Source organism: Cupressus sempervirens, chromosome 1 (genome assembly GCF_028749045.1).
Source record: "Cupressus sempervirens isolate cs-2001-9-10 chromosome 1, ASM2874904v1, whole genome shotgun sequence".
Taxonomy (NCBI): Eukaryota; Viridiplantae; Streptophyta; class Pinopsida; order Cupressales; family Cupressaceae; genus Cupressus; species Cupressus sempervirens.
In genome coordinates this window covers 715,549,982-715,569,178 of record NC_143118.1, presented here as the reverse complement: position 1 = coordinate 715,569,178, position 19,197 = coordinate 715,549,982, and the positions used below count along the sequence as shown (strand labels likewise).

At 32.1% G+C, this 19,197-nt stretch overlaps 1 pseudogene; it reads right to left on the bottom strand.

Moving 5' to 3' along the window:
* Positions 1-3,201: 3,201 nt before the first annotated feature.
* LOC149579956 (cullin-1-like) lies at positions 3,202-18,162 on the bottom strand (annotated as a pseudogene).
* Between the last annotated feature and the right edge of the window lie 1,035 nt (positions 18,163-19,197).

Here is a 19,197-nt window from a genome sequence, read left to right as displayed (position 1 = left end):
CCCCACCAAGTTGCCACTTAAAGCCCACTCACCATGTTAGATCATCAGGTTGGCTCCCCAAGTCAGCTCACCAAGATGACAATTGAAGTACGCTCACCAAGTTGAATCTCTAAGTTTTCTCACCAAGTCCACCCCCTAAGCCAACTCTCCAAGTCAGCTCACCAAGTCACCCCCACTTGCCCCACCAACTCACCACTTTAAGTCGACTCACCATGTCAACTCACCAAGTCAACTCCCCTAGTCAACTTGCCAAGCCAACAATTCAAGTATGCTAACCAAGTCAACTCTTTATGTTCACTCACCAAAGCTGCCCCCTAAGTCAGCTCACCAAGTCACCCCCACCCAGTCACCTCAACGAGTCAACTCTTTAAGTTAGCTCACCAAGTCGGCTCACTCAGTGATTTTACCACCTTGCCTCGGCAAGTTGGCTCATTATGTGTGCTTGCCAAGTTTCCACATGGAGTTGCTTCTCTAATCCCACTCACCATGTCAGCTCACTTGTTTGGTTCACCAAGTTGACTATTCAAGTACACTCACCATGTGGGCTCAGCAAGTCACCCCACCAATTCATGTCAACAAGTCAATTGTTCAAGTATGTGCTCGCCAAGTTGACTCTGAGTTTGCTCATCAAGTCACCTCACTAAGTCACCTCAATGAGTTGACTCCTTAAGTCTGCTCACAAAGTCGACTCAGCATCTCATCTCACCAAGTGGGGCTCTCTCTGTAGGCTCACCAATTTATCCCACCAAGTTGCCTCTTCAAGGCCACAGAAAATGTTGGCTTGCTAGGTCTATTCCCAAAGTTGACTGACTGAGTCAACTATTCAAGTATGCTCACCAAGTCGCCTCACCAAGTTGACTCTTTAAGTTCGATCACCAAGTATGCTCTGCATGTCAGCTTGCTGAGTCAGCTCACCAAGTCACCCCTCCAAGTTGCTTGAAGTAAAGAAAAATTTGGTGTAATTCAAACTTACCATATCTGAAGGGATATAGTGGCTGAAAGTGCATATTAGATTCATGGCACTGAATATGATGGCTGGAAATTGCATATCAAACCCATGTACGATAATATGAGTCTTTCTATTATAGATCGTACTTCATATCATACCTTAAAGTGTTCATTTACTAGTGCCAAAGTGGTCTACAAAAACCTACAATAGCTAGCTAACATCTGGATGTCATACATGTTGATTATATGGCATTAAAACCTATGGATTGAATTGTTACAATTTGATTTGTGACTGATAATAGATCTGTAATCTCTCTTTTCAATCTTAACAATAAACAATAAACTCATATGTTTCCATATCATTTAGCTATACATGTTTTGATTCATTACATAGTCATTTCCTTTAATCATTTGTAATGTGTTATCATAAACAAGCATCAAAGTGAGCTCATTCTCGTAAAGAGGGAACATGAATACCAAAAATATCATTAGAACCATTTTCATTGGAGCTAATAAAACAAGCACATTAAGCTCTAAACCTTGTTTGTGTTCCTCAAGTTAAATGCTTGCAAAACCAACCTTCAATAAAACCATTTTCAGGCTACATATAAATGTCCATGGCACTGTCCTCACTGTCCTTACCAGCATAATCATTTTTCAAGGGTGTAACTTACTTTTCATTTCATCCTCATGTGCACCTACTTCCAACAGTGTGAATAGTAACACAACATTCCTCAATAGAATAAAAGCCTTGGATTACACATCCAGTAAATGCTAAGTTTTAACTTTTTATTCTTTTATTGAAATTTTTCTTCAGTACCATTGTGACCTTTTCACACCTTCATAACCATTGTTTCTTCATGGCACTATCCTCACTACCCTTATGAGCATAATCATTTTTCATGGGTGGAATTTTTCATTTCATCCTCATGTGCACCTACTTGCAACAGGGTGAACAGTGACACAACATTCCTAAATAGAATAAAAGTCTTTGAGTACACATCCAGTAGATACAAAGTTTTTACTTTTTATTCTTTGATTGAAATTTTGCTTCACTACCATTGTGACCTTTTCACACCTTCATCCCAATGCAAATGAGGACCCTCTCTTTTGGCTTTCATAGTGTGTACTCCATTAGTTTTAGTTGTAGCTTGGCAACATTTTGAAGTCTCAGGGGCTATCAGATGGAAATCTTGTGCAGGTCAGGGCCCTAGTCTTAGGTATTCAGTTGAGACCAATTAGTTAAAATTTGATCTCAACTAAAATCTATTTAGTTGAGAATTAAAATCAATTATTTTAAACCTGATCTCAATTCAAAGGTAATAGTTAGGGCAAGCCCATGAATTTTGATGAGTATCGATAAGAGTCGAGTAAAAAAAATATCACTTCAGGTCTTAAAAAGTTGAGTTTTTTGACACTTAGTCAAGTTTCCACATCTGCTATAGATGGAGCTAGAGAGGAGCTTGATTAATGCCCTCCTCTTGAGGCTCCAAACCCAAATTCATCACAATTTCCTCAGTCTTGATACACCAACCAGAAACTTGCAAATTTTGAACAATGTCATGTGTTCAAGCATCGTCATTGTTAGTATTCACTTAGCAAAAAAATCCCTCTATTCACAAATTCATTTCCTATAAAGAGTGAATAAAGAAAGGAACAATGGGTGACTGATGAAAAAACATAGTGATGCTCTTAAACAATGTTGTATGGTAAATTTCAAAATGATATCTAGGATGTGACCAAGCCTCCTTCATGATGCTCTAGATTTTCCTATTCGAATATTGCCAATTTTTTAAATGTAAGGTAAATACCATTCAATCAACTTTGATTACTATATTATCCATATTAAAAGCTCTGATCATTTGGAGGACAAGAAGCAGAGCTTCAACACCTATTTTTCTAGGATGAAGTACTTTTGTTGCTTCTATCAACAATTTAACACCTTATCAGAAGAACCACAAATGACATAGCCAATACAATATTCCAAGTCTCCTCTAAGATGTCCTGATTTATTTAACACTGGGTGACTAACATTGGCATTGATCACCTTTTGTTACCATATTATCCATATTACAACTTTACTACTCTAAAATGATGTCTAATCAATACAAATTTAGAGCTAGTACTTTAAAATGAAGCTAAAACGGTCTAGGAGTAAATGCCAGTACTTTAAAATGAAGTTAAGTCAATCTAGGAGTTAGAGCAGCAACACCCTAGAAAAAGATTCATCAGAAAACATATTAGCATTGATCTTTAGTTAACTCGTAATTTATTGATTAGAATTGCATAAAATCTATCTTTATCCACATCCTCAATCACCATTTTTTTCTCATCCACTGGTGGGAGTGGAATCTGCAATCAAGTAGAAACCAATTCCCATGTGATCTCCGCATGCATTAATTTTTGTTAAAAATAAATAGGCAAAATAGTATACAATTTTTTATATCAGAGTTCATACCTTGATTCTCCTCATCTTATTAGTGAATTTTGAATTGACTTTGAAGACATCTGTTTGTGCCACAGTTTTTGTATTTGGCTCTTTATTGAGAATTTTATGTTTCACACATGAAAGAGAATGTAGCAATCTACCAATATCTTCATTGGTCAAATTCAATTGAGTCTTCACTTCTGAGTAACTTAGCCTTTCGAATGCATTGAATAGCAAGAATGTTGATGCCTGTGTATCATAACCACAGAGTAAGTTACACAAGGAAAAAGAAGTGAATTCCATTTATATCAAGGAAATTGACACTGATAAATGTGATGTATTCACTTTGCATAGTTATGGTTTCTATAACACATCAATTTTAGTTTTCCTTTAAATAGATAGCATAAGTAGAAAATGAATCAAATTAGCTATGTATGGTCATTAACAATTAATGACATTAACCATTGCTTTAACTTATCCTACCCAACTAATTCTTAACCAGAAACTGGAAGAAGAAATTCCCAATAATGATCAGTAGAAAATGAACTATAATGCCATTTAATATGAATCGAGGAATCTAACTATTAGCCAGTAATAAACCAAAAAGGCAATTACCTGGTAAGTAGTAACAACAAGTTCCATAGGCTTAGGGTAAAACTTGCCATTAATATTACAAGTACCCAAAGATTATATCCATGTAAGCTTTCTATGCTTTGTCTTTTTCTGACAGAACTACTTGAACACCTCTACGCATCTTACCTACATTAAGTAGCAAAGGTCAAAATGGTAAAATACTTCAAAAATTGGCAAATGTAAAAGGTATACTATTTACAAAATGGGCATACCATTTCGGCAGGCAGGTTAAGATCAAATGATTTGTAACTCGACCAAAACCCAGTTGTCAAAACTATCACAATCAAGTCTATGCCAGGATGTGCTTGAGAATTTTCATTAAAATAATTGTCAAAATGCGCTTGGTTCTCCTTTTCTAATGTTAAATCTGTGACCTACATACAAGCACACAGATTTTTACACAATTTACAATTAGATCAACTTCATTGATAAGAATCAAAGTGATTTTTTTATTTATGTATGATGCAACATACCATTCCCTCCATTTTAGAAGTAAACTGACCACCACAGTGTTGCTTCAGCTTTGTCAATATGCTTCTTTCATGATCATCATTTGCACTTTTATTAAACAAAAGTCTTTGTGCAAGCTTCTTCCTACAATTTTGACAAATATTAATTATATATCACAACACATAACAAGACAAAGTCCTAAATTTTAAAATGGCATTATATGGATGAAAATTGTCACTCATGTCATGAATTCCAGATGTGTAAAGTTGCATAGTTGCACACAAAGACAGCCTGAAAAGACACTCTGTGTATGGTTTGCATTAATAAATATTCACATATGCATAGAGATTAATGCATACACGATAAGCTCAGCTATCCCAAACTATCTATCAGAGTATGACATATGAATTCAATGTCTTCCATCCATGAAGGACTATCAATAGAGACATGTTACTAAAAGAAAGAAAATAACACACTATTTTGCAAATATTGATTTGTTCTAAAGAGAATAGCAATACGTGTACTTATAAAAGAGGCACACTCATACAACCACAAGCCAACCCACAAATTGGCCACACTGTTTGACAAGAACCAATAATTAGCGAAACATTTACCAGTTCACTAACAAAAAATAGTAATATACCCATTGGAAAGTTGATTAGTTTCTACACAATATAGTGTGTAATACTGATCAATAAAATGTTTGTATTTTGAAACTTTGCTAGATTAAACTTAAAGATTTTTTAAAAAAATTTATTTGACCTACCAATTCTCTTATTTGTCAAATTGTGGACCTAAAATAAGCTAGCTTAGCTATGATACAATTACTATCATAATGAGAATAGAAGTGAAAATGAATTAGGGCCATTATTTCCTACCTGTTGAAGATTGTTCTTGTTTCTTGGCTTGTTCATAGGTAGCTTTAAAATGAATTAGGGAAACTATTATCTATATACATTATAAAAGTTACAAAAAAGGATAATAGTGCAGACTTTATATTACCCGAGCTTCAGCTCGGCGATGTTGCCTATCATGTTCTTTCTTTCTATCATCCCTTTCCTTGCATAGTCACTCATATTTCCTATGATGCTCTTCAATTTTATGTGCATTTGGTTCAACCTATGTGTACATATCAAATGATTATCATCCACCATCCCTAAATGTTTGTTACTACGCATATAAATTGTTAATTACCTTAACTAAAACAATTTCAAATGCCTTGTTACCTTGTTTAAAACAATTGTAATTTCCTCAACACAATCAAGACTTGATGCTAGATGCAGATCCTTGGCAGCTTCTTCCCAGTTACCAAGCATTGCTCTTGCCATTCCTCATGCTTTATGGCCTTTGGCAGAGTCTGGGTTAATCTATACTTGATAATTCCAAACAATAGTCATTTAAATTTTTTTAAAGAAATTAAAACTAGAATAGTACAAAAAGAAATTGAACCATATATTAAGAATATGGAGTATGTAACTTGGACATACCATATATTAAGAATATGGAGTATGTAACTTGGACATACCAAAATAGAAAATGTATCATATTCTAATAAACAAAACTCTACTGTTATAAACATTGGATTAGATTATTTGAAACTTTGAAGTAATAAAGGTGAACCAGCTAAATAATGGGCTAATAAAACATTCTTTATTGCTAGTGAGAAGCATTAAAAACTATATTAATGTTATGTTAGCCTACACACCCAGATTCTAGGTTAGTTCAACCATGGAGATTCCCAAGGTCCTGTCAAATGGGTCATATGAGACAACCCTTCTATTTTACAAAACTCAATGGGTGTTCCACATTAACTATCCAAGCAACTACCTCCTTAGGGAATCAGCATAGTAGATGCCTATGTACCAACTTTTGGTGCCTTATACATTAAAGAAACCTATTTTGAAGATATTGGCTAAAATCTTGGTTTGGTTGCCTTCCAGGATTTCTTCCACATCTATGGTTGCTTTAATTTTGCTGGATAGATCATTTGGTACATCATTGAACAAGCTAGACACAAACTCCTCTAACCAATATATGCATTAGCTTAGAGGTCAAACCCAAAGTTTTACTTATGTACTCCATTTAAGGTCGATGAGAAGGTCATGACATGCATTGTTTTATACATTGATAAGGTGGTGCTAGATGATGAGATAATAGCGAAAGTTCTTGATGAGATGGAGATCTCAAGGATGAGGATACCTTTTCTCCTACAACAAAGATGAGCACCATCCATTTAGTTTTGGTTGTGGCATCTTAGTTTTCCTTGGAAAGTCTGTCAAATGGATGTAAAGAGTGTCTTCATCAATGTGTGAGAAACTATAGGACCAAATAAAATTAATTCCAATTTCTAACTTTGACCTTATAGTTTTTTGTGCTTGTTTCTGATATTATTATTATAATTACTAGTCTGGAGTGAGATTCAACATTTTTTGTCTTGTTACTTATATAAAACTACTGATAGTATGCAAGATGGTTGATGAGAAACTATCCAAATAAGTATTATTATGACCATTTCCATGGCAAACACCAAAACATGTTGCTGTGAGAGAAAATCTTAGAAGGATACAAGATACTGATATTAATGAAAATAATTTATTAATCATTTTCTAATTTACATGGTAGAATGCTCATACTGGTTGAGGAAAATATGCATTCCCCATGTATGCAAGAGAGTTACCAATTTCTCTTTAAATTAGAGTCATCCTTTCTCACAGGCTCCAAGGTTGCAAACCCCATATTTTAACCTATTTTATTCTTTTGACAGACACTTAGCTAGTGTCTACCAGGTTTCTATGAATCAAGGTATCAATTTGTGGCTATTACATCTTGTTCTCAGAAAAGGACTTTATTCAAACACCTAACGGGGCACAAGCAATATCTTGAAGGATTGTAAGAGCTGACAAAAACTTGTGTTCAAAAGCATAATTTAGTGCACAGTCAAAATGGAGACAACAAGTTGTCGAACACAAAATGATAGTAAGCTTGTAAAAGGAAAATCAAAGTGAAATCAAAGGTCTTATACATCCTATGGCATCTCAAAATAAAAATAGATAAGTAGAAATATCACTATAGGAAAATCAACATAAAATAGTACAAAAAAATGATGGGCTAAAGACAACCTAGAGTTAGCTAATTATAAATATCTACTTCATGTTGTTTATATGTAGAATATTTACAAAAAATTGTATATACTCAAGATAACAAAGTGTGATAAAGGACATACTTTGTGGCTTGGACATCAAGCATCTACCCACGACATTTTCCTAGGAGCTCCACAATAGCACCCACATATGTTTTTGGTACTTCAACAATAGCAATCTGCATTTCATTATTTCTAACATATGAGAAGTAATGTTTGATATTGCAAATGCATATAGTATATATTGTCATCATCTTTTCATCATTTTGCTCTTTATAGGATTCCACAATCATCAATAGAAATTCAGGATGATGAGGATATTATTGTACCTCATAGGGTTCAAACAATTTATCATTAACTTTTTTTTTTATAACTGTAGGTATGAGTGGTCACTCCTAGGGGATGGAGAGGACTCTCCAAAAGGGAAAAATTGCATAGGTAACCAACTACTCTCTAGTAAAAGGAATACCTATTGGGTAAGCTTCATTTTTCATAATAACATTCATATAATATTGGATAGTCATAATGTGCTATTTAGTAAATTGTCTCTAGGATTACTATTGGATACGGTATTTTAATGCATTATAGAGTTGGAAATAGTTTATAAGCTTCTCATGAACATCCTTTTCTACCATCCACAGATGTATAGAGAAGAAAAAGAAAACATTACAAAGAAATTGTTGGAGATGGATCACATTAGGCCAAGTTCTAGCTCTTTTGAATCATATGTGGTGCTTCTAAAGAGAAAAGATGGTATGTGAGATGTGCATAGACCACAGAACCTTGAGTGGGAAAATCATCAAGAATAGGTATTTGTCTACCATCAAGAATATGTATCTATCTCTCATGATGAATGGCTTATCAATGAGTTGCATGGAGCAATCTATTTTTTAAAGATTGATCTCAAGTTAGGATATCATTAAATTCATGTGTGCAATGAGGATGTGCACAAGAAAATATTCAGATTTTGTTTTGGGTACTATGAGTTTTAGTCATGGCCTATGGTCGATAAATGCTCTAACAACTTTCTTGCCATGTACCCATTGTCAATCAATAATAAAGTAAGATTTTTTTTTTTGATGATATATTGATTTACACATAACATAGCAATACCATCTAAAGCATTTAAATATAGATCTTGGAATAGTAGAGCAATAGGATATTTTTAAAGAAGTGGGCTAGTGCTAGGTTGGGGTTATAAATTTTCTCTACTTGTGCCTTGTTATTAGTGCTCAAAGTTTTTAGGTGGATCAATAAAAAAATCGAAACCATTTTGGATTGGCCTCTTACTAATTGAATTGACATGGTTAAGGGGATGCTTTGGCCTTTATAGTTAATGTAGGAGGTTTGTTAGGAGTTTACTCTCAACCAAAAACTCCCATAACTAATACGATTACAAAGTGAAAATTCTCATGGGAGTGACATTTCCCAAGAGGTCTTCAAGAAGCTCACAAAGGTAACAAATTCATTATCATGCATAATGAGAAAGAAAAAGAGACGAAAACTAGTGCTTCCCTAATAAAAAAATGTTTATAGAGAAATAATAAGAGAACATACCCAAGATCTGGTGTTGCTCTTGAGAATGGTGATGTTAACTTCAAAGGCTTCAGATAAAACAACTCCTCTTCTTAACTAATAACTATTTGTGTGTGATATATTCTTACCTACTGCCAATGAACATAACATTGTAAGAAGACTATGAACAAAGATAATATTTCATGAATATCACCATGTGTTTCTACACATTTTGCCATTTGATGATGTAATAATGCCTATAATACTTCACCATATAACACCAATCTTGCCTTTCGTGCCATAAAATCTCAAGATTTTCAATCTGTATACGTTATCCCTCAAAAAGGTTTCTCTTTAATTGTATGAAATTTAATAATCTATAGTTTCAGCCAAAGCTACTATTGTTTTTTTATTGTACTTTTGACAGACCCATAAGGGCAAATAGGATAGTGCAAAGAGAGCTACTGGATTGTTGTATGTGTTTTTCCAAAAAGCACAAACCTACTAAATCCACTTCATTTTTGAGTTTCCACATATCAATATTATCTCTTGTATCAAAATTTATATGGACCATAACTATTTAATTACTTTTAAATTTGGATGTTGTTTGCGAAAAGAGAATTTAATAAAATACATAATTGTGCACTAATTCCATGTTTTCCATAAATTATGTCCTACACATAATAACAATTTTTAAAGATAGTAATAAGGAGGTCCTGAAGCTACCTATGAGGGTTTAACATACATTTTATAGAGAGGGATTAACAATAAAGACTATATTAAGAGGGATTGGACTTAAAAACAGAAAAAGAGGCATTTATATCTCTAAATTATCAGACGATTAAACAAAGCCCATATAATTTTGGAGCTTTTGAGATAGAGTTCTAAACATATAAAAGATATTATCCCCACTTCCATTATCATATCTATGCACAAATATAAATTCTTGCCAAACAAAGAAGGTTTTGAGCTTCCTCTATGATAGAGATAGATCATAGAATCACAGTTTCCAATACTTTGGTGGGTTTGAATGAGCTTGATCTCTGCACCAAACTCAAAAATCCATAAATGTTGTCATGAAAGAAATCAAATTGCTTTGCATGCAGATTAAATTTTCTTGAAATTTGTGGAATGCCCTTTCAACAAATCCATTTTGCCTATATCATGCAAATCTGCTATACGCATTCCCTGCAAGCTGTGTTAAGACCAGTTTTCCACATTTTGCACTTCAGCAAATTGTGTATGTGAACAGGATAAAAAACAAGCTAAGTGGAAATAGGATGAATGGGAACTGCAACATGATAAATGGACAATAAATAAAAAGTTTGGTTGGATGAGAAAGGTCTAGATGTAAAAGAAAACTAATCAAGTGCTCCTCAATGAAACTAGTCACACTGAAAGAACTTGCAAATAAGATATTATTAACCACAATTCATCAATTCCTTTTGAGCAATTATTTTTCATCATTGATCCATTTTATTTTTAAAAATGGGTACGTCCAAGTCAAGATATTGACATATCAAGATGGAATATTCCCTTTTCATTTAACAAGGACTTATAAGACTAGGAATGTTAGCCAATCCATGCAAGCATATGGGTATTAAGGGTTGAGATATGTGTAGTGGTAGTCATGAACATTTCTTTTTATTTTGCATTTTTTCTATATTTGATACTTTTCTTATAGGTGGACATGTCTATCAGAAGCATCCAACATGTTTGTCCTTAGACTTCATGGCAAAAACCCTACAAACAACACAAAAAAAATAAGGACATGAACCATCTAAAAATCTCTAATAGCTTGTGGATATCCCAAAGATGCATAACTGCATGACTTTTGAAAACCAAAAAGATAAGACTAACTTGTGTAACAAGTGAATCACCAAAATGATTTTATGTCTGTGTTATGTTTGATAATGGTATTTGGATTCAAGTATGAGGAAATTTATACCAATCAATTCATTAAATATTATTTGAATAAAAAGAAGATTTTAAGAGATTCAAGAGCATAATTATAAGCCAAATTTGTGGAAGACATGAATCAGACCTAAGTGAACAGACATGTGAAGGCTTATTTTGAATATGATGAGTAGATCTAAGGAAAAAATTTAATGAAGGTATATTCCAAGTTTATAGCATTTATTGAAAAACACTATTTCAAATCTTAGTGGATTATTCATAAGTACAAGGCAGATTTGTTGAAGACCTTGAAGGAGATCTAAGGCAAATCTAACTACATTATAAACACTTTGCATTTCAAAGGTTGGTTCCTTCTGCATTGCAGGATTAGAGGTTGGTGTCTCTTGCTAATTGAGCCTACAAATTTGTTTGAAGTTATATACATACATACATGTGTGTGTGTGTGTGTGTGTGTGTGTGTGTGTGTGTGTGTGTGTGTGTGTGTGTGTGTGTGTGTGTGTGTGTGTGTGTGTGTTTGTGTGTGTGTGTACATACACACACAATTCACCTACAAGGATTTCCATGCTAAATAGTATATGCATCTTGTCTTCTTTTGTTAGACATCAACTATGTGAATGCTTTCTACATTGCTTTCAACTGACTAAATATATATAATAAAATATGTAGGTTTCTATGTCAAACTAACTCCAATGTGGACAAATATCTAATAATTGGGATTTAAACTAAGCAAGAACTATATGTTCAAGGAACCAAAAGATGATTTCAATGAGACTATTACAAGCAAAAAAACTTCAATATCGTTAAAGAGAATTGGGATGTGTGTTTGAAGACTTAAGAAATTTGAGCTTCACTCAGTTTCAAGAATACTATAATATTCTCTACTTAACAAGGCCAACCACATGAAGGTGGAAGCTCATTTTGCCTCACCCCCCTCCCCCTAACATCAATCTAAAGTACCCATTATCATCTAATTACATACTTCATTCATCCATTTATGAACTATAACATTCAATCAATACAATCACATAAGATTCATTAATATGATATAAAATTCATTAAGACACAATACTAATAAAAACTTCATTAACATATAAAAATATTTATTAACATAAAACAAAAATCTGTATTAATATCCATCATTCATACATAATTACTTAAAACAAAGTTCTTTCATTATCCAACAAGGTTTATCAAAGAAGATTTTGAAAACATCATTTCTTTTTTTTGTTTTTTTGAGCTCTCTTAAGAAAAGCACTCATAGGAGCATCTATGTTTTCTTCATTCTCCTCCTCTTCTGGCACGTGTAATGTCAAATTATGATGGCTCCTTTTCTTTGGAGGAGTAGGAGGTCGCTGCACTAAAGGGGGCTCTGTTGCGAGAACAAGTGAATGCGATAAATTGGCATACTCTTTTTCTTTTTCTAACTATTAAAAGTTTTTAATTAAGTACGAGTAAAACATAAAATGCATTTTTCTTACCTAACAATGCCACATCATGTACATTAACATTTTGATCTGCCACCATGTCAACATGTTGAACACTTGGAACATGGTCCACTCCTTCAACATGATGTTCAACATGCTTTGAAATATTCAAAAAAAGGATACATGTCAAATTCCAATTAAAGATGTTAAATTGTATTCATAATTGCATAATTAATTTCCAATAGAAAATTAATACCTCCACCACTATAATGCACATCATAGCCTTCATCAGGAGCAGGTTCTGTGGTAGGATATGAAGGCTATAGTAAAATGTTATGCACATTGTTATGTAGTCAATTTACGTTTAAAACAAATACCAAAAAAGAATCTTCTCAACTATTTAATTTCATTTACTTTTCATCTAACTAATTTACCTATGAGATATCATTCGGTGCATTGGATTCTTGGGCAAGGCTTACAAATTCTTCATGTAGGTGTGCAACCACAACTTTATAGCCTTCCTTCAAGGAAATTTTTCTATCTTCATCTGTGACCTCCACATTGAAATTTGTGCCCTATGTTTTTTGCTTGATAATGTCAATTTTCCATGTATGGTTTCATTAAACAAAACTTTTTGCAAAATTATATTAAAAAAAAACAAAATTCATTGCTTTACTTACAAGTCGAGACTATAGATTCATATAGCCACCAGAGCCAAGTTTGTTTTGGCCAACCTTTTCTATTCTCACTTTTGTAACCACGGATGTGTCCTACAATCTATGAACAATTTCAAACATCTTACATTATATATTTACAAATATCAATAATTAGTTCATGATTACAATGTACTTAATACTATAATGACATACCTCTTTTTGCCCTGTGCTACTTCATTATCTCTATCTTCACATAGCCTTTTCTCCTTTGCATCTTCTATTATTTCATTCCACTCCATTGGTGGAATCATAGGAGGATGGTCATACTTTGGGTTATCCTTAAGACCCCTTCTATATTGATCCCTCACAGTCTTTATATGCTTTTCTGCTCTTTTTAGAAGTAGACCAGTGTCAAAAATGTTTTTCCCAAATATTACCTCAATGAATGCAATCAGCTGATTTTTTAATTCCACAGCTTGTAAATTCCACCTTTTTAAAAAGAAATAGATTGTTATATCAATAAATTTAATATATTACAATAAATAGAAGAAAAAAAAATTATGTAGCAATGATACGAAACTATGTACCTTTTACGTATGGTGGGTCCAAATAGTCTCAATATCATATGAAAAAGATGTTCAAAGAAAGCATTATTACCTACAAAAACATAAAGGATTTATCAGTCCAAAATGAGTAATGTAAAAGTAAACTAAATTTACACTTTAAATAATATCAATTTTAAAGCAGCTAGAAGCTTTTGTTCTCTTAATGGAAACAGAGTTTTCTTATTCAGCAACAATGTTCCCTCATACAAACTAGTACTAATCACATGAACTGCTACAGGAAATGGATCAGCTTTAGTAGTACTGCTCTCTATTGCTCTATCAACTGAAACATCATAATAATTAAATAAAAAATTTAGTACTTCTCTCTGTTGGTCTACCTCCTTGCCTATGTCCATGTCTCTCTACGTGTGGCTATATATGCATATATATATATATATATATGCATACATACATACATACATACATACATACATACATACATACATATATACATACATACATATATATATGTGTGTGTGTGTGTATGTGTATATATATATATGTATATATATATATGTATATATATATATATATGTATGTATGTATATGTATATATGTATGTATGTATGTATGTATGTATGTATGTATTTATGTATGCATGGTGTGTGTATGCATGTGTTTGTGTGTATGCAAGCTTTTGTAGACATCATTTAAGCACTAATATGCTACTTCGTTGTTCATAAACTTGTAGAAAGACATTACAAAATATAGCAAAACAAGGTTTTACCAGTTCTACTGGGTATAGACGATGATGTTTGCATGATCCTTGTTGTCGATAATGTAGCAAACAATAGTGGATAGCCAACTGAAGGAGGAGTCTGCACTTCATCATGAGCTAAAGAATAGAATATTGTTAGCAAAGACATTTGCAATGGATAAAGATCAAATGGGATACTAGTGAGAAACGTCAAAAAAGAGAGGAGGTAAGTGTTAGAATGTTGATCAAAACAAATAAAGTGTTACTTACATGAAGGTATTGTGAAACAACCCTGACCATGTTCAGCATGTGATGTCGTAACTGGCACATATGTCTATACAAGAACAGATAAAATTAGAGATCATGATCCATAATACACTATAAAATATTAATATCTATTGAAATTCTATTACTGTTTTAGTCAAATTACTGCTTACTTTAAAAGATTGGATTCTACGGTCCAATTCTATTCTCAGTGCCTCTTTCTCCTCACTTCTGTCATCCTTGATGATAATTTGAACAAATTCATCAGTTTATCTTTGTGTAATTTGTTGGGTGATGAATACAGGGCCAATGCTAAGGCCAATGTCATGTAGATATGATGCTCATATTTTAGATTGCATTTGATCAGTGATCATTGTAGCTTTTTCCTATCATTTGAGACATCAAATATTCATATACTTTCATCAAAATAACTCCAAAGCCATAAATAAAAGAACATAATAATAGGACATGTGTTTCTATATTAACATTAAAATTTAAAATAATTAATGTTTACCTCTACTGAAGGTGTCTAAGATGGTGCATCCATATCGCCCTATGAAAAAAATTAGTAAGTCTTAGAAATTAGCAGCAAAATTAAAGTAATAGACTTACCAAAAAAAATATTAATAATAAAGTAGATTTCATAAGTAAATCATTTATCTTAATTTAAAAATTTAGCATAACTAATGTTTATATCTAAAAAAATATTTGACATGTTCTACTTAATGTTTATATGTGCACATATGGTTTGGAAAGAGATATTTGGTCATACAAGACCCCATCATAGTTGACATTGATCATACTTGAAGATTTCATTGATCATCATGATCTTCATCCATGTCATCATCATCATCACCATCATTGTACCTGTCACTTTGATCGTCGTCATCACCACCACCGTCTTCATCACCGTCATCATCCTCTTGATCAATACCATCATCATGACCATCATCGCCATGATCATCACCATCTTCATCACCATGATCATGATCATCATTAGCATCATCATCATTATCACCATTATTATTAGCATGACCAAAATCATAACCATCTTCTTCTTCTTCATCATTGGGTAACTGTCATTCCTGATAATCATTTACTTCCTCTTGTGCTTCTTCAATATCTTCTTCTTCGATCACATTATACTTTACTAGCCTTCCTCTTAACAACAAATGACCAACCTAGTTTGTCTGGAACACCAAAGTAAAACATTTCCTCACATTGACTTGGAAGAACATAGGGCTCATCTCCAACTGGCTCAAATGACCTTGTATTAATCATAGTAAATCCACTATCGTGTTCAATAACAATCTTATCGAGATCATTTTGATTCAGTCGTAACTTAACCCATTTGATGAAAAATAGAATTGTTTTGAATGAATTAAAGTCACACTAAAGTATATCATCCAAAATGCCATAGTATCGATTTTCAGATTGTTGAGGATGTATGTCAATTCTAGATAAAATATTGGTGACCGTGAAGATAGCACTTATCCCAAAATCACACATTTTCTTTGTTTCATCTAATTTTTTTGTGCAAAATTTATAGCCATGGTAGTACATAGCTTTGTGCTGTTTGACCTACAATTATTCAAACATGTCAAGAATCTTCTCATTAATCTGTGAGTTGATATTAAACTTATGTCTCATGATTAGTAATCTTATGCATACTTTTGTATCTCTTAAGCCATATATTAGATCAAGTACCATTGGTGTAACATTGGGATCTCCATTACAATGAGCTTCTTTAACCAATGATGCAACACCATCCCATGTTAATGAGCAACCATTTCCTTGAGACTGTTCAATCCACATTTTCATCCAATCAAGATTGTTTGCAATATACAAGTCTAGTGCATCCCACTCATGGCCAACTATAAAGAAGACAATTACACCAGTTAGAAACAACTTTATATATATATATATATATATATATATATATATATATATATATATATATTGATGATGGATAAGAATTGTTAAATTACAAAAAAAAAACTTATAATTACCCCTCACCCTCCTTAATCTACCTTTCCCTGTCAGGTACTCCCCTTTGAGTTTGTCATTAAAGTTGGGATCCCAAATGTGATCTACATGGATACCTGCTGCAAACTTTGGAAGATATTCACTAATATACACCATGGTCTAGTATATCATATATCCCTCTATCATAGAACCCTCAAGACGTGCTCTTTGTCAAACCAAGCCCTTCATAAATTTCAAGTGCCTCTCAACCATCCACATTGATCTAGCTTGTATAGGTCCACACAATTGAATCTCCTCAACTTGATGTATGAGGTAGTGTTCTTGAGCATTGAAAAATGTTGGACGTAAACACTTTTGCATTTTACACATAAGCTGTCAAATTTTCCTCTTCCAATATTTTATATCTTCTTTATCAATTTCTTTAGATGATAACCACCTAAAAGAGATTCAACATGCAAAATGTTGGTGTTTTAAAAGGACTAAAACTATTAAGCAACAAAATACTTAATACCAAGATGATAATACTCATACAATCTAAAGGTCGGCCAATTCTTGTTAACAATTTCATGCGTAAAGCATTTGGACCCAAATTCAATAAAACCAGTGGTTTTATACTCTTTTAGCTCTGCAAAACCAGGGTGGGTATACCCAGGGATGATTCAAGACTGAGAAAACTCTATGAGGATTATTTTTAGTTTCATTCTGATTCTCATCTCAAAATCCTCAAACACATATGTAATTCTTAATAACTTGATAAACACATCCCATATAATAGATATGGCCAAAATTTCTTCTATAGATCTGTAGATGTTCTTAAAAATAGTGGCTAACTGAAGCTAAAACATTCCATGCAGAGAAGTACTAGCCAACTTTGAAGATCTACAGGAAACAAAAGTAAAATTGATTTAATTATGCATTTTTAACAACCATTTGTGACATACTTCTCCTTCAGCTGAATCAATTTGATCAGTGCCTAATCCATTAGGGTTCAGAGTGTGTAGCAAACTCTTAGATCTAACTTGTTGCCTTACAACAAATTCTATCAGCAATTCTTATCAGAATTTATCATTCAAAACCCTTTCCATTACTAAAGAAACCTTATCACATTCATCAAAGCTTTTATTTAATCCATTGAATTAACAATAGTGATAAACAGATATACAACCTAACTAGATTGCATTTAATTGCACAAGCCTTTACTTATACAATATCAAGATAACCAAGTAATTAGAAGGAGACAAGATTCAGAAAGAACTGATATGGGGACAGTTCACAATTTGTATTCATTTTCTTTGAAAATTATATATCATTTGGGTGAAGCCACAATACTAGGTACCACTTTTGTGGGAGGAAGAAACTTCAAAAAAATGACAAATTTTTGCATCTCCATTTCTCGTACGTTCGCACAAACACCCTAGACATGTTCGCGCGAGCATGTTTTCGTAGAGTGTTCGCGCGAACATATCGTGTCATGTTCGTGCGAACAAGTACGCAGCACATGTTTGCGCGAACCTATATTGACAAAATTTTTGACGGCTTAAAATGTCTTCTTCACTTTTCCAAATTCATTTTTACGGCGAGCACTGTTCATTGAGCGTTTGGGCGAACGTGTGACTTGAGCAACTTCCGTCGACATCATCTTCTCATTTTCATTCTCATTTTCATTATCAGGTATGTCAAAATAATATTAATTTAATGTTTTCAACATTTTTTAAGTATTTTTTTTATATTATCAAAATAGATTTTAATGTTTTCAATGCATTCTTTTTGTGTTTTTAAAACATATTTGAATGTTATATAGTTTTTAATAGTTTTGAAAATATATTTAAATGTTATTTACGTTTTTAATAGTTTATAAAACATATCTAAATGTTAATTTAATATTTTTATTGTTTATTTATATAAATTTAGAAAACAGAAAAATATTATGTAGAAAACATTAGGAAACATTAGAAAAAATAGTAAAAAATATGTAATATAAAATTTAGGAAAAACATTAGAAAACATTAGAAAACATTAGAAAAAATAGTAAAAAATATGTAATATAAAATTTAGGAAAAACATTAGAAATTTTTTTTTTTTTTAAATTATGAAAACATTAGAGAATTTATAATTTAATATAAAATTTACAAAAAATTTATCAAAAAATATTACAAAAACATTAGAAAATTTATAATTTAATATAAAATTTAGAAAACAAATAGTTAAAAATTAGAAAAAAAATTTAAAATATTTTAAAAAAATTGAAAATTGAAAATTTAGAAAACAAATAGTTAAAAATTTAAAATTTAATATACAAATTTTTAAAATTATTGAAAAATAAATTTTAAAAAAATTAGAAAAAATATTAGAAAATTTATAATTTAATACAAAATTTAGAAAACAATTTTTTTTTAAAAATAGCAAAAAAATTAGAAAATTTAGAATTTAATATAAAATTTAGAAAATAAACTTAGAAAAAACATTACAAAAACATTAGAAAATTTATAATTTAATATAAATTTTTAAAAAGAAATTTAGAAAAAAAAAAGAAAA